Raw genomic sequence first — 17,093 nt, forward strand, 5'->3', positions numbered from 1 at the left:
ACTTTAATAGGTTCTCTTCCTTTAGTTCATAATTACAGTACATCACCTCTATTTTCTTCTATCGATGAATCCCATTTAGAAAAATAGGTCTGCCTCCTATTTAATCGTTCCTCAAAATTGGAAAAACAACTCATAACTGCTGCCTGAATAGACTATACAAATACACAGAATAATAAATACCAATAAGGTACTTAACAGGCGCTGGAGTGAGTAGTTCAACCAAGCAGCTACTGTATAGTATACATATAGTATATAGGATAGTCACTCCCTAACACATATAAAAATCACAAAACAGATAGTAGCGCTAAAAATTAAGTTACATATATAGATTAATAAAATTTTACATATATGGCATTAGGATTCATTAATGCCACCTGAGGTGGGTCGGAGGAGGCGGAATTGGTTCCATTTCCAAATAGAAGTGACGGAACGCAGTTCCGCCCCATTCCGGCCGACTTTAACCACTGCCCCTAACTATGTTTGCCTACCGTTATACATCTTAGCCTGCATAGCAACATAGAATTTGAAGGCAGATAAAAACCACTTGGCCCACCTAGTCTGCATTCTCAATTAGCTGTATCCAGCGACTCCAGAATCTCCTAATTGCCACTACTCCTGCTACAACACATATTTTACTATTAGACTCAGACAAATTGGTACACTTTTACAGGTTAATCCATTCTCACATATATACGGGTTATAAAATACAAATGAATGTGTAGTGCTTTTATTTAACATTATTAGTAGTGTTAAATCTGTCTCAGCGGCTCCTGGCCCATAGATGCTCACCACCATGTAACACATCTGCACATCACCAAAAAAAATCAATTGAAAATTAATGAATAAGCAGCATCTGTGATTTGAGCAAAACTGTTAGTCACTTCCAAAAATAAAATTTCCATGGCCAAATACAAAGTACTGCATTTGATTAATAATTACCTCTGCTGAAATTACAGATGCTGCATTGTGTAAAATAAACTAACATGAAAAAGACAGGCTGCCTTCCCAAACAACCGACAATATGAAGTTGATAGAAAAAGTGCAGATGGGAGAAAAGTGGTAGACAGGCCCTTCTTGAAAGAGTTACAATCTAGAAGGAGATAATAATGCAAGGCAATTGGAGCTAGATGAACGGGATAGTGCAGTAGTATTTAGTAGTTTAGATGGTGAAAGTATAGGCTAGACTGAAGAGTTGGCTTTTGTGAGGGCTCTTGAAAGGTCGCAGTGGTAATGGAATTCCATAAGAGGGAAGCAGCACAGTAAAAGTCTTGTAGGTGGATCTGAGAGGTGCTAATTCATGAGGAGGGTAGATGGGATGGGTTCTGGATGCTGACGCTCAGGATGTCGGACAATCAAAATCCCAATGCCGGCATCTCGACAGGGTTAGGGTACCAACACCTGTCGGTAGGTCTCCTAACCCTTTTCCTACCCCTAACCCTCCGTCCCTGGTGCCTAAACCTAACCTCCCCTTCCTTGCACCCTAAACCAAACCACCCCCCCTAGTACCTAACCCTAACCCTCCTCCTTAGTGCCTAAACTTAACTCTCCCCCTAACCCCGCTAGTAGGATGTCGGCATCGGAATTCTGACAGGTGTCGGTATTCTAAGTGCCGGCATAAGGGCCGGTGCTAGGTTTATGGGCACCCTAGACAATTATTCACCCTGCCACCCCTGCTCCCAGCAATGCACTCTTCCCAGCCATTAACATAAAACCTCACCGGCATGCTTTTAACCAAGCCTTGGGAACAACATATGTGTGCACTATGGACACTAATATGCCACACACCAGTGCCCGCAATACATAATTATGCCACACAGCTGTACCTCCAATTCATAATTATGCCACATATCATTGTCCTAATACATAGTTATGTCACACATCAGTGTTCCGAATACATAATATGCTACGCAACAGAGCAGCAGAGAGAGGGTTTGGGGCAGAGTGGGTGGAAGATTGAGGTGACCCAGGTCCCTTTACTAGTTGTGTCTATGCAGAAGTCTTCTTTTGCATACTACAAAAAAGAAGTGGGAAGTAGACACATAATTCTACAGATAAGCAAATAACACCTAGAGCCACACCAAAAACAAATCTATCAAGTTATAACCTTTGCAAAACATGATTATATTGTATGACCCCTAGGGCGGGATGTACTAACTTTGCGGTAAGTAATATGCGATAAGTAAGGTTGCGGTGACTGGCGGGATGTAGATTAGTATCGCAAAGGACAGCTCTTGCGATAAGAGCTGCCCTTTGCGAAGCAGCCGACGGCGGTGAGGGGGTCTCCGTGGGACTACACCCCCTCCGAGCCCCGGGAACTTCCTGCTGGTGACCTGTGCAGGAAGTCCCGGGCTCCTCCCTGCACCTGGAAGAAGATTAAGAGGAGAAGGAGAAGGCGGAAGACCCAGGAGGAGCATGGGCCGGTGGCCAGGAGACTAAGGTGAGTGGGGGGCCAGTGCAGAGCGACTGCAGGGCAGTGGCAAAGCGGGATGCGGTAAGAAGCCCATAGGCTTCTATAGGGTAACGCCAGGTTTTTCTGGTGTTACCCTCCCCACCGATAATAGGACGCCCAGGGCTTAGTACATACTAATGCGGTAAAAACCCAGAAAACGGGGGGTTTACCGCATTTTTCCTTTAGTACATCCCGGCCTTAGCGTGGTAATTTTAAAATGCCACAAAACAGATTTTACAGACACTCCTTGTATTAATAGTGTGCAAGTAATAACACTACACAACTATAAGCTTGCTGAGTTGCTGAGCTGACTTACCTACACTGGCTGTCAGACGTTTTAAAATAGCATTCTTCTCTTCCCAGGCTCAGAACAGCCTCAAGCAGCCCAGCAGCCTGCTCCTGCAAAGCAAGACGAGGATTTGGGGGAGGGTCTCGGAGAGAGCAAGCCAGGGGGCAGGCATCCACACTTGTAAATAGCTGTGTGAGCACTTCGGTGCTGCGCTGCTGACATCCCGGGCGGATGCATAGACCTTACACTGGTAATGCCAGTGAGTCGTGAAGTCATGTGTGAGGAGTGGGGTGAATTGATTGACAGCGGCGGCTGCGGCTTCTTAGACCCGCAGCCGCCGCTAGCTCAATGTAAAAGAAGGATGTCTCTTTGAGACATCCGTTATTTTAAGTTTAATGGATTCAGCCCTGAGGCAGCTACCTAATGGTGGCGCTGGCCCTGGCCGGCATCCCCTTTGCAGGGATATTGACCGGATCCCGGTGAGACTGCTAACTGCACACTTTATATACTGTAGCTCTGTGAATTTATATAGTGTCTGTATTAGTATTTACTTCTGTTTCTGTCAGTTCAGTCCCCTTGTGTGGCACAACAGAACGCATGTGACACCTTATAAATAAAGGATAATATTAATTATTTATGCCTCCCTACTGGGCCTGTGAATAGGCACATTAGGTTATGGCGGCACCCTAATGGGCCATGCATAGCGTTCTAAAGTGCTAGACCACACTCCTACTTTCCTCCTTGGAAAATACCTTTTTATTGCCTGGCGAAATCATTAGCAGATGCATGCATCATTCTCCCATTGTGGCAAGCAGGTAACACCACCCAGTCCTGATTGGAGGAATGATTGTTTTGTCTATATTGGTATATTGCTAGTTGAGGACTATGGTTATAAAAGCAATGTTACATTTTCTCTGAAGAAGAGTACGTGGATGGTTGGGGATGCATTCATAAGGCTAAAAGTGCCCACACACTGAACAACTCGCAAATGATGCAATGTCGTTAACGATTTCCCTTGAACTCCCCGGTAGCTCCCTGGCAGTCCTGGACTGACAATATTGTGCTTAAAGTGTTCACTTTGACAAACGATCTACTAACGACCTAACAGTGATCGCGCTGAGCGGCAAAATATATGGGTCCCAGGGACCCGCCACTTTAAAAAAATGGGGTCCTACCTGCCCATTTCTGGGTACCAACATAATTTATGCTTTAGAGCTCCCCATATGCCTCTCAGACCTCCCCACATGCCACCACACTTTCTCACATACCCCTAGAATGCCCGTCTGACTGCAGTACCCATTGACATTAATGGGGACTGCAGTCTGCTGCGGTAGTTAGCCTTCTGCAGGAGATTTCTGTGAAATCTTCTGCATTAGACTATTCTTACATAGCAGTGATACATAAAATTACTTATGAAACTATAGTTTCTGCATAATTTAAAAAAAAAACGCGAACATGAGTAGGAGGTGGGGAGTCGGGAACAGGAGGATTCGGGGATTATAGGTGAGGGGAACTGGGGACAGGAGGAGTAGGCAGGAACAAAAGAAGGGGCTGGGATGTGGAGGGGAGCCACAGGAGAAGGAGGAGGGTAGATAGGGACCGGAGGAGTAGGCAGGGAAAGGAGAAGGGTCTGGGTGCGACTGGGTAATGGAGGTGGAGGGGTAGGCAGGGGCAGGAGTAAAGGTTAATTTTATTTCTCCTTCATCCTATTGACCTGGATGTGATGTGGAATGAGGGCAGAAGTGCAGTTCCAGGCTATCACAGCGCTGATATGTTGTCTCAGCTGGAGTATCTGGCCACCGATAGTAGAGATTTGTACCCTCGCGGACTCACTTCGCTCGCCACAGGCTTCTATTCGGTTAAAGCTAGATCCCCTTGACTTTCTGTACCCTGACGTCATCAGCTACTGTTCAAAGACATTCCCTACCATCCAAGTAGGCATAGAGGTTGAATATAATTTTGTGGTCAGCGTAGCGAGCCCGCGACAGGACAAGTTTCCTTTTTTAGTGAACTGTGGGCAGGGAACTGCTCTTCTGCCCTCACTGCACGTCACTTCCAGGTACAAGTACAGAAGGGGAAATATACCTTTCCGTTTCTATTCCCCCTCTATGCCCACGTGGATAGTAACTGATGACGTCAGGGTCTGTTCAGTGAAGACCATCTAGAAACTACCCAGGATAAAGGGGCTGGGTGCCACCAGGTATTAGAGGGGGAGAGGAGCTGCACACAGGTGGAGGTGGAGGGGTAGGCAGGGACAAGAAAAGGGGCTGGGTGCCACCAGGTATTAGAGGGGGAGAGGAGCTGCAGACAGGTGGAGGGGTAGGCAGGGACAAGACAAGGGTCTGGGTGCCACTGGGTATTAGAGGGAGAGAGGAGCTGCAGACAGGTGGAGGGGTAGGCAGAGACAAGACAAGGGGCTGGGTGCCACTGGGTATTAAAAGGGGAAGAGGAGCTGCAGACAAGAGGAGGTGGACGGGTAGGCAGGGACAAGAGAAGGAGATGGGTGCCACTGGGTATCAGAGGAAGAGAGGAGCTGCAGACAGGATGGGGTGGAGGAGCTGGGGATGAGGAGTAAGCAGGGAAGGCAGGGATTAGAGGTTGAAAGCCGGGGACAGCTGAGGCCAGGCGCGCTGCTGTACTCTACCAACACATTTACAGCAGGCGCCCGGCTGGCTATTGACAGAAACTGTCACTGAGGGAATGCCTCCAGAATGCAGGCAGGGGGGAGGAGGTGGGGCCTCATGTCTGCATGGCATGCACTTCTACCTGGACAGCGGTACATCTGTTATTCCACCCCCCGCACCACATCACGCCCACCCGCAGCGCTACCTGCTTTAGGGTGCCGGGTGTAATTTTCAAGCCGGTGGCCAGGTCGCGGTCTTCACGCCGGGGAGGGGAGGTGGTCCGCAGTGTTCTTCGCGCTGGGGAGGGGAGGCGGCCCGCCGTGTTCTTCATTTCATGCCGGGGAGGGGAGGCGGCCCGCAGTATTATTAACACCGGGGCAGTCCACTCGGAGTCACGCTGGCGTCGCTGAGTGAGCTGCTGCTGCAGCATCTAGGGGCGTGTAACGGCTGGCTCCACTTCCATCTTGTCGTCGCCCCTGCAGCCGTGCCAGGGGAGACATCAATCATGTAACCAGGAGCCGGGGAGTGGCCGGCAGTGGAGCGCGTTCCCAGGAACTCACCCATTCTGAAAAAGTGAGTCCCCGGTCCTCATTAGTGGGTAAAATATGCGCTATAGCGCGTATTTGCGAACACTGGACCTAACCAGGGGCGTATTTATAATGGGTGCACCTCGCACCCATATTATACTTACCTCACCAGAGTCCCACGTTGGAGCCGGTGTCAGCACTGTAAAAACATATGGAAAATGGCCGCCGCAGCCATTTTCCCGTAGCTTTGCGCATGCGCAGTACAGGAAAAATGGCTGCCGTAGCCATTTTCCTGGTGACCTGCGCATTGGCTATAGACTCTGGGCGCACTCTAGTACCCAGAGTCTATCAGTGCGGCGCTGTCCGCGCTGCGCTCAGTGCACTGCTGCTGCCAGACTGAGAGGAGGGGGGCCATGAAGGTGACTGCATACAGGCCCCCTCCTCTCTAGAAACGCCCCTGGACCTAACAATATATATCGTGCATCGCTAACTATTTCAATTTCATTAACTGTATATTGTTTGCTTACCAAAACACCTGACAATTTTATTTAAAGACTTCTTCTAAATTTAAATAATAGACTGGACTAACTAGGGGGTATATAAAGCAGGCACCATTTTAGCTCTGTGCACTTCTGCTCTGTGACTAGTGAGGCTTGGTGTATACCTCCTGAACGCTGTACATTGCTATTGTGCTCTGCTTTGTTCTTGGCTTGCCTTTAACAAAGTGTGTTCTATACTACATTCTGTGGTGATGGATCCTTATCGCTATAGAGTTCTGCTATCCTATCCTGTGGCGAAGGTGAGAGGGAGAGAGCCCAGCATAGGAGGAGGCTGAGAAATTGCTGGACAAAGGAGTGGCTGCTGCAGAGGTATAGTCACTCTCACATGTCGCTGCTCATGGAGATCCGTGAGAACAATCTTGACGACTTCCGCAACTACCTGTGTATCGATGAAGCCACCTTTCAGGAGTTTCTGCGTCTGGTGACCCCCTATATCTGGAGACAGGATATGAACCTGCCGTGGGCCATCCCTGCTGACAAAAGGCTGATCGCTACCGTGAGGTATCTGGCTACAGGAAGGTCTATTGAAGACCTGAAGTTTGGGACCCTCATCTCCGCGCAAGCATTGGGCCTCATCATCCCGGAGACCTGCAAAGCTATTGTGAAAGTGCTGCAGTACCAGTATTGTAAGGTAAGAAAAATACACTTTTGTTGCGAATGCAAAAACCAGTTTTATTCAACTTTTGTTTTTTTCAAAGTACTTTTTTTATTACGTGTAAAACAATAGAAAAACATTTTTCTATGACCAATATGGCTGCATGCCACAGTAATTTAGTTGAAAAAGTACTACTGTGCAAAAGATTTTTCTGAAATAAAAAATATAATTTTAATACTAGTTTATGCACAAGTTTAATCATTCCCGATAAAAATGGTGCAGTATGATACATGATGTTTCTGGCAGAGATTTGAAGAGGAGAATAAACACGTGCTGTAAGTGCATATTGAGGTCCCGGTCCAATCAATGTGCCCCAAAAGCACCATATACCATACAGCACCATTTTTATTAGGAATAATAAAACTTGTGAAGAGATGGGGAACTCTTCACAGATTATAATAATTTGAACTATCCTCATCTGCCTCTAATAAGGCTGAGTATATAGTCGGTGGGTTGGGGAGCAGGTTGTGATGAGGCGGATGGGTAGGTGGGTTGGGGAGCAGGTTGTGATGAGGCAGACGGGTAGGTGGGTGTGATGGGGTGGAGTAGCACTGGTGCTGGTTTCATGTCGTGCCAGGTACGTTTCAGATGCAAGGAGGTGGCTTCTCCCCTGAAATAGTCACTCACGAGATGCTCATATTGGACTTGCTGGACACTGTCCATTTGTCTTAATGCACTGCTGACATATGTTGCAAAATGATCAAGTGGTTTTTACAAGGCTTGCTGTGCCTCCTTTAAAAAAGCATCCTATTGCTCCTGGTTGTGCCTGGTCTTTCGGCGCTGTTTCTTGGGGGGGCTAGGTGGGTTTGAAGAAAGTGGCGCAAAGAATCCCCCTCACTTCCTGCATTAAAAGAAAGGTCCGGGGTGCTAGGTATGTCCTGTTCTGTGTTTGAAGTCTGTTGATATAAAACAAAAGAAAGAGCTTGTAATAACCATTTTTGATGTTTAATATTTTTATAGTTCCCTACAAGCGTGGAAGAGTGGAAAGCCATTGCTGAGGAATTTCCCTAACTGTGGTGGAGCCATAGATGGGAAACATATCAGGATAAACCCACCTGCCAACAGTGAATCGTACTACAACAACTATAAGGGGTACTTCAATATCGTGCTTATGGCGGTGGTGAACGCAAATTACGAGTTTAGCTTTCTAGATGTTGGAAAGAATGGCCGTGATTCAGATGGTGGCTCTTTCAAATATATGGGATCCTATGAGAAGCTTACCTCAAAGACCCTCAACTTACCGACAGTGGAGGAAACCAAACACGGCCCAAATTTTGTGTTTGACGTGGCCTTCGCACTGCACGAACACATCATGAAGCCAAACGCACAAAGGGCATTAATCCACGAGAAGATGATCTACAATTACAGGCTTTCCAGGGCACGCCGTAGTGTGGAGAACATCTTTGGAATCCTCAGTAACCGCTTCCGAATATTCCACACCTCCATAAACCTGAGGGTGGACAATATTGACTGGGTAGTCTCTGCATGCTGTGTCCTGCACAACTTTCTCCACCACAAGGTCACCCAGCAAAGGACAGCAGGCACAGCTGTAGCAGAAGACCCAGAACAGCCACAGGAGGTAGTACAAATGCCATCTGTGGCATCACCTGGAGTTGTGTTCACGGGGACTGCATGAGCAAAACAGGTCAGGGAGCAGTACCTGGCCTATTTTAATGGAGTAGGTGCTGTGCCATGGCAAAAGGACTCTATTCGTTAAAGTAGAGTGGACTATTGGGGACCTTGTGACAATTCGCCATTTATTTAAAAATCTGGACTCTCGCATTTCACAATTACATTTAACTACTTTGTCTCTACTTACCGATAGTGCCTCCGATGTTTCGCCCACATCTACGGGCTCCTCTACATTCTCTCTTTCGGCCATTACTACCAGTCCTGTTCTCTGTGGCTCCTGGTCAATGGTGAAGATGAGTTGGTCATAATACCAAAGCGTCAGCTGGTACACTTCATCGGTGCCCGCACCAGACCTCCCAGAATTCTGAATTTTTTTGTGCTCCATGACAAAAACTTTTTTCAGGTTCTGGATTTTTCATCGTACCCAATCCAGTGAGGCAGCTTCGTAGTAAGGCCTGCTGAAATCAGTCAACTGTTGCAGCGCCTGTGTACGTTTGGACTTGTTGGCGTAATCCTTTGATTTTATCAGCCAAAGTCATTCATGCTCCCTGTAGATGTTAATAAAGCCTTGGATAAATTCTCTATCCATATCCATAGACATATCTGTGTGAAAAAAATTAAAGAATAATAAATTGCGGAGTGCAGTTTGATACAGTGGTTAATGCTAATGTTTTTATTATTTTTATTAATAAAGTTTGATTAATTTACTCACCTCTCAGTTAATTTATACACCTTGGCATGTGGGGGGGAAGGGGGGGTAAAATAAACACACAATATGACCCTACATTGGTGGACAGTGATATGCACATCAGTGTTCAAGGGGATAAAATAAACACACATGCCCCTACATTGGTAGACAGTGGTATGGACATTGCCGTTGAGGGGGGTAAAATAATCACACATTATGGCCCTACATTGGTGGACAGTGGTATGCACATTGGCGTTCAAGGGGGTAAAATAAACAGACATGCTCCTACATTGGTGGACAGTGGTATGCACATTAGCGCTGAGGGGGTAAAATAATCACACATTATGTCCTTACATTGATGGTTAGTGGGATACACATTGGTGGCCAGCAGTGCATACCGAAATCTCCAGAGGCGTCGCTTGAAATCTGCCTGTCTGCTGCTGTGCTGCCACTCCCGTCTCCTCACGATGTTGCACAAAATGGAGGGTGAGAGTGTAAAGTCAAATGCCACTCAAATGATGCTTATCAGACGATTGATCATTCAATCGTTCACAGGTGCAAAACACTACCGATCTGCACAAAATCGTTAATGAGATTGCCAGATCTTACCTGCAGGAGTGATGATCTGAAGATCCGATGTATGACCCCTGGGTACTCGCATCGTGATCGTGAGTGGACACTCACAATTTGCACATATTTTGCACAATTTGTCATTCCGACGCGTCGAAATCGGCATATCTTGCAAAATATCTGACAGTGGCCCTGATTCAGAGCCGGTCGCTCTGACAGAGCACTCGCTCTGAATCAGGGCCGGTCTTTTTTTTTTTTTAGAACGGCCTCCTACAGCTATAGCGAGCGGCCAGGTGAGATGGTCGTGATGGTCAAGACCATCGCAACCATCGGGCTTGCGACGAGACCCTTGTGGTAGGGTCTCACTGCTGCAAGCCCCAGAGAGATTTCGGCTCTAACAGAGCCGAAATCTCTCCCACTGACATCACTCGTGATGTCAGTGGGGCCGCCCCCAAACGGAGGCGTTCACAGCCACTCCCCCGGCCACTCCCCCGACCCGCCCACCAAAGGGGGCATGCTGTCACTCAACATCGACAGTATGCCCCCTTTGGTACGAGACCCGGAGCGACGGATTGCCCGTCGCTGTCCGGGTCTCGCGCATGCGCACGACGGAGTCGGCTCCGTCGTGCACATGCTCTCTGGGCCACCATCGACCCAGTTGCGAGCGCTCAGCGCTTGCGACCGGGTCTGAATCAGGCCCAGTGTGTGGGCACCTTAACTGTCGACATATGGAATGTCAACAATAGGGGTAGGCTGCGGGACGGGAAGGTTAGGGTTAGGCACTAGGGAGAGGTTAGGGGTAGGCTATAGGGGGGAAGGTTAGGGATAGGCATTAGGTGGAGGGTTTTGGGGAGACTGTACTTACTGGAATGTTGACACATCAGATGTCTCCTCTGGAACCGCTCCTCACGTCACCGCCGACACCTGGAATCCACCACTGCAAAAGCCGCTGCCACTGGGCCCAGGTATGTGACTACTAGGCTAGTAGGAATAGTTTATTGACAGTCTATCTTGTCGACATTTCAGCAGTGTCAACATGATGAATGTCAACATGGTCAATGTGGACATGCTAAGCATCATGTTTACCCAATGATTGCTATGGGATTTCTTGTGAAGAACATACAATGGAAAGTATCTGCTCTTGAAAATCATCAGAGCTACAGAATACAGAATTACACATTAGAATTGCAGAAATATTGAAAAGACATTGGAACTTAGGAGACGAACAGGGGTAATTCATAAAGGTTTAAAGTGGTGTCCATACATTTTTTCTCAAACACCAAACCTCAATACGCCATGCTACGCCGTGACTGAGCAGTGCCGACCATCTTAGATTTGCATTTTAGTTGTACCGCAGATGTGGGGAAACACCACTCCACCTGTAACAGAGAAGGCCTGAGACTTTAACCGCAGAGGAATTAGTTTTAAATATGTGCAAAGTCGCAGATGAAGCACCACAGAACTTGGCGTGAAAAAAGCCTTGTAGCACTTCATATACAGATTCATACTAATTCACACACAGATGTACAAGTGTCACATATCAAATGAATCAATGCAGTCTCATTTTGTTATATCAGATTGTTTAATTTGTGTGACTAAAACATGGTAATAGTGTATGAGCAAACGCATCAGACCAAGGTGGAAGGCATGGCTCCTGGGCACCCCTCTCTCAGGGCCCCCCCTCCAGCCAGTGCACACTGTTCTGTGTATTTTCTTAAAGCCAGACAAGTGGGGGTGGGCCAGACAATGAGTAGGGTGCGGGCCCGGTTACTAGTAGAGGACAATGCTGACAAGAGGGGGAGGGCCACCTATCATAAGTGCCCTGGGTTCCCCCAAAGGCTTAATACGGCCCTGCCAAAACTAGGGATGAGCGGGTTCGGATCTCAGAGCTCCGAACCCACCCGAATCTAGGGGATCCGAGTCAGATCCGAGCCGGGTCGGGTTTTCCCGCCTGACTGAGATCTAAAAACAAGGCAAAACGTCATCATCCCACTGTCGGATTGTTGCTGGCTTTGGATTGTATAAAAGGTCCCGCGATCGCTGCCATTTTTCATTCCGGCTGTTGAGAGTGAAGAGGGTGGGAGCTGTGCTGTGCTGCTGTGCATAGGGGCTGGCTACAGTTGTGTTGTCACTCAGGGGCTTGCTGCTTATGTCCATAGGCTGGATGTTGTCCATATAGGGGCTAGCTGGCTGTTGTGAGGTTGTCCTGTCCATAGGGGCTGGCTGGCTGTTGTCTATAGGGGCTGGCTGGTTGTTGGCCAAATCCATATAGGGGCTGGCTGGCTGTAGTCCATAGAGGCTGGCTGGCTGTTGCCCATAGGAGCTGGCTGGCTGTTCTGCTGTGTTGTCCAGGGGGTGCTCTGTCCATTGTGAAAAAAAAAAAAATATTGATATTTATTTCTGTGTGTGCGTTAGCCACACTTATTATCCGCAACGTAGGTGTGCAGGTGTACTGCCTGTGTCATTTATCAAAGGGCTGCTGCCTAATTCAGGGGTCCTCTCCCCCCCCAAGTGCCTTCCCAAAATTAAAATTAAAAATATTTTTTTTTTCCTGTGTGTGTGCATGTTAACAATCCGCACTTATCCACAGCGTAGCTGCACTAGGGGTGTTGCCTCTGTTATTTATCAAGGGGCTGCTGCCTATTTCAGGGGTGCTCTTCACCCCCAGTGTGAAAAAAAAAATTAAAACTATTTTTGTGTGTGCATGTTAGCCACACTTTTCAGCAATGTAGGTGCGCAGGGGTGCAGTACTGCCTGTGTCTCATTTATCAAGGGGCTGCTGCCTCATTCAGGGGTGCTTCCCCCCCCAGTGTGAATAAAATAAAAGCAATTTTTTGTGTGTGCGTGTTAGCCACACCCACAGTGTGAAAAAAAGAAAAACTTTTTTTGTGTGTGCGTGTTAGCCACACTTATCAGCAACGTAGGTGTGCAGGGGTGCTGTGCTGCCTGTGTCTCATTTATCAAGGGGCTGCTGCCTCGTTCAGGGGTGCTTCCCCCCAATGTGAAAAAAATAAAAACAATTGTTTGTGTGTGCGTGTTATCTTCACCCCCAGTGTGAAAAAAAAAAAAATTTTGGTGTGCATTTTAGCCACACTTATCAGCAATTGCTTGGTGACACTGCTGTAAGACCGCAGTGAGTATGGAGGACAGTCACATGACAGGAGAGCAAGATCCTCATACCAGTCTTGTAGCTGTCGGCAGCAGTAATGATGACGATGCAAGGCCGTCAACATCATCTATGAAGGCCGATGCACCAGGGCTTAAGTCAGGCTACTTTTACCCTGTTAAAGAAAAAAAAAATCTAAAGCTAAGTTAGCATTAGAGAAACTGTGATGATTTAAGCCCTTATGCTTGTAGGAGAGCTCCAAAAAATTAAAAATTGGTAGGATGAGTAAGACACCGGAACCAACTGTGTGCTCCGAAAACTCACAGATTCCCGAGGAGAGTCCAAGTGTGTCCGCGGTTGCCATGTGTGAGCCTGACCTTTCTTATACTGTACTTGTTCCGTGCCTGGGCAAAGGATCAAAAAATCCACTTCTCATGCATGGAATTATTTCCACCCAAATCCAGACAACCTTTGCCAAGCCATTTGTAACCTTTGCCATTTAACAATGAGTAGAGGTAAGGACCTTAACCATCTAGGAACCTCCTCCCTGTTACGTAACTTGCATCTCATTCATCAAATTGGAAAGGGTATTTCAAATTCTGAAACTTTGGGGACAAAAAACCAAACAACAATCAGTCCAGTGTCACCTAGCTGCTCCCTTCTATCTGGATCCAAGCACCTGCAATCTCCACCACCAACACCTGCATCATCATCAACATCCTCATTCGTTATCGGAAGTAGTCCTGCATCCAATTTCATAAGCATGACTGACTCCTCTCCTATCCGTGATTCCTCAGAAGGATCCTTGAGTGCTACACCTGTTGCTGCTGCTGGGGGTGGATCTTCATCCCAGAAACAGACCAAGATGACTACTACTAGTAGTAATTAAAAAAAACAATTGACTATTAAACAGTCCTTTGATACTGCGGATCATTGACGCCATGATGGCTGTGCTAGTATTAGATGGTGAAATGATAAAAAATGAGGATGATAGTGTGGAGGAAGTGCAAAAGGAGGATGAGGGGGAAGTTTATGTCCTATCTGACGCTAACAAGGATGTTGGTGATGAGGATGTTGTTTGCATAAATCAGCCACCAGTGGCAGCAGTTCTTGCTCATGATAAAAAGAAAGCCACGTCTTGGGTGTGGAATTATTTTAATATAAATTCTGACAACAGTTGTGAAGGCATCTGTTCTATTTGTAAAGCCAAAGTTAGCAGAGGAAGGGACGTTAACCATCTAGGCATCTTCTCCCTGTTACGTCATTTGCAGCGAGTTCATGCAATTTGTTTAACAAAATTTTAATAATTTGTAAATTAATAACAAGCAGTCCAGTATCAGCTACCAGCAGTTTTGACCAGCACATGCAATCTCCACCACCAACACCCTCATCATCAACCTCCTCCTTAATAATTGAAGGTAGTCCTTCCAAAAAATGTTTTGTGGGGCCCAAGCAAACCAAGGAGTTCAGCCACAAAAGTGTCAGTCCGAGGGGCCTATTCATCAACACTAAAATAACGTTTTTAAGGACATTTTCCTTAAATAACGTTATTTTGGTATTCATGAACAGACTTAACACAGGAGATATCACAGATATCTCCTTGCTAAGTCCCCCTGCGTTAATTTCCACACTCCCCATACATTAGTATGGGGATGTGGAAATTATGGTATTCATCAAATTCCGAAAATTATCAATTTTCGGAATTTGATGCAGTTACTATTCGCCACTGTGAGGTGGCGAATAGCAGAATCCACTAACCTGTATCAGCATGTGCAGGTCCCCCGACGAGTCCCTCCGGCGCTCTGCTCCGTCCTCAGGCTCCGGAGGCTGGTCTGTCATGTGTGCTCCCCAGCAGAGCACAAGAAAGTTTAGAAAAAGAAAAAAAAAATTTATTTTTTTCTAATCTGTCATGTGGTCTGCTGGGACAGACCAGCAGGACGGAGCTGGAGGCTGCTGCGCGGACAGGTAAGTCGGGGGGGGGGGGAAGATGAGCGGAGGGGGGGGGGGGGTCGGGGGGGGGTACGAAACTTACCGCATCTGTAGACAGTGCTGCGCATGCGCTGGTTTTACAGATGTAACAGCGCATGCGCAGCACTGTTTCCAGATGCGATGAGATAGTGTAGAGAGGGAAAAGTATCTATTTCCCGAAAAGCTGTCATCGCAAAAATGACAGCTTTTCGGAATAGATACTTATGGAGAGGTGGAATGATGAATTCCACCTATAATTAGCTAGAACTCCATGAGAGTTCTAAAGCTAATTATCTCCATTGAATTTTTACGTTTAATGAATAGGCCCCCTAGTCACTAAAGTGCTTGGTTTGTTAAACTGTGCATGTCCTTTTTAATATCCCACATAAGAGTGGGTGGGAGGGACAATTCCGTCTTGCACCTCTTTTCTTTACATTTTGCACAATTTGGGGCATTGCCGACTGACATTATAATAGTTTATTAAACTGCTATCCTGTCTGCCACTGCTGTGTGGCAATGTTTCATAGATGTTCTATATTTTTTTAAACTGCCGTGCATTTGTGCCGCTGCTCTGTTGCTTACTTTAGCCAGCCAGCTCGCTGCAGCCTTTAGCCTATATTGGTGAAAAATAGTGAAATCAATATTGTGAGCTGTGAGGTGGTTAAAAATGCATTGAAATGCCTGAAAATTATTGTTATTAAGGTTAATAATACTATAGGAACAAAAATAGGCCCAAATTATGTGGTTTTAGCTGTTTATATAATTTTTGGGAAAAAATACAGATCCAAAACCAAAACCTAAAAACAAAGCACCAAGGAAAAAGATCCAACACTAGATCCAGATCCAAAACCAAAACACGGGTGTCGGCGCACATCTCTAGCCAAAACGTGTACCTGGTGAAATCCACCAGTGACTTTGAGTCCATGCTCCTGGGGCTGGTAGTGCAAAGTCAAGCCGATAGTGTGAATCCACTAATCTGACCCAGAATCATGATACATTTACCCAGGCTTGGACTGGGCCGCCGGGGATTCGGGGAATTCCCCGGTGGGCCCCAGTGTAATATAGCCACGCCCTCTATAGCAGGAGGGTGTGGCTTTCTGCATGTCACCGGCGCCATCGTTTAGCTGCTTGCTGGGTAGTCATACAGCTGACTAACCCGGCGGCAGCTGCAAGTTGCTGGTGACGGGCGGCCGGCTCCTTTATCAGTAGCATCTCCCTTATTAGTAACACCACTGATTCCAATTCCGTAATCAGTGGTGACGTCATGGGGGCAGGGCTTAGCGCATGTCACCTGCGCCGTTGTTTAGCTGCTTGCTGGGCAGTCAGGCTATGACTGACTTGGTGGCAGCTGCAGGCTGTGGGTGGTGGGTACGAGACGGCAGCTACTTTTAGCGGTAACACCACTGATTCCATTTCCGGAATCAGTGGTGATGTCACGGGGGGCGGGGCTTAGCGCATATCACCGTTGACAGCTGCAGACGGCGGATGGCTCTGATCGTGCACCACTTGGAATCAGTGGTGATGTCATGGGAAGGGGGAGGGGAAACGGCTTAGCAAGGCTGCTGCAGGCAGGAGACAGTTCCCTTCTTGTTTGGTAGAAGCTCCATACTTTAAAACATTTTTGTAGAATTTATTATTCAGGTCCAACTTAAAAACTATTCATATTCAAACATACCACACTACCTAGTCAGTACACTCAGATTCATCTTGACATTCCCACTAGGAACAAAACACATACTCCACCCCCAAGTCATATCGCCTAGCCTGCCATATGCGAACTTAACACATATCTCCACTGTGCATATGTAGTTAAAACATTCTCGCATCAATTCTGTCACACAGAACAGGTGACCAGCACTAACTACAATCCGTCTGGAAGCTGGCACTCTCTCTGAAGCAATCATCATAAATATACACTAGACATTGTTCAGGCTTATGATTCGAAAACTATTACCAGTGGCTCACTATCAAAATCAAATTAGCACTAACACACCATCGCTAAAATACCTCTTATACGGGATATGT

General features: G+C 46.9%; 1 protein-coding gene and 1 pseudogene across 3 annotated transcripts in view; both read left to right on the forward strand.

The window, feature by feature from the left end:
* Window positions 1–17,093, forward strand: part of SRRM3 (serine/arginine repetitive matrix 3) — a 454,137-nt gene that overhangs the window by 315,369 nt on the left and 121,675 nt on the right. The window lies entirely within an intron of this gene.
* LOC148506762 (uncharacterized) lies at window positions 6,303–8,821 on the forward strand (annotated as a pseudogene).

The sequence above is a fragment of the Taudactylus pleione genome, unplaced genomic scaffold, assembly GCF_031769625.1.
Source record: "Taudactylus pleione unplaced genomic scaffold, aTauple2 ptg000397bl, whole genome shotgun sequence".
NCBI lineage: Eukaryota > Metazoa > Chordata > Amphibia > Anura > Myobatrachidae > Taudactylus > Taudactylus pleione.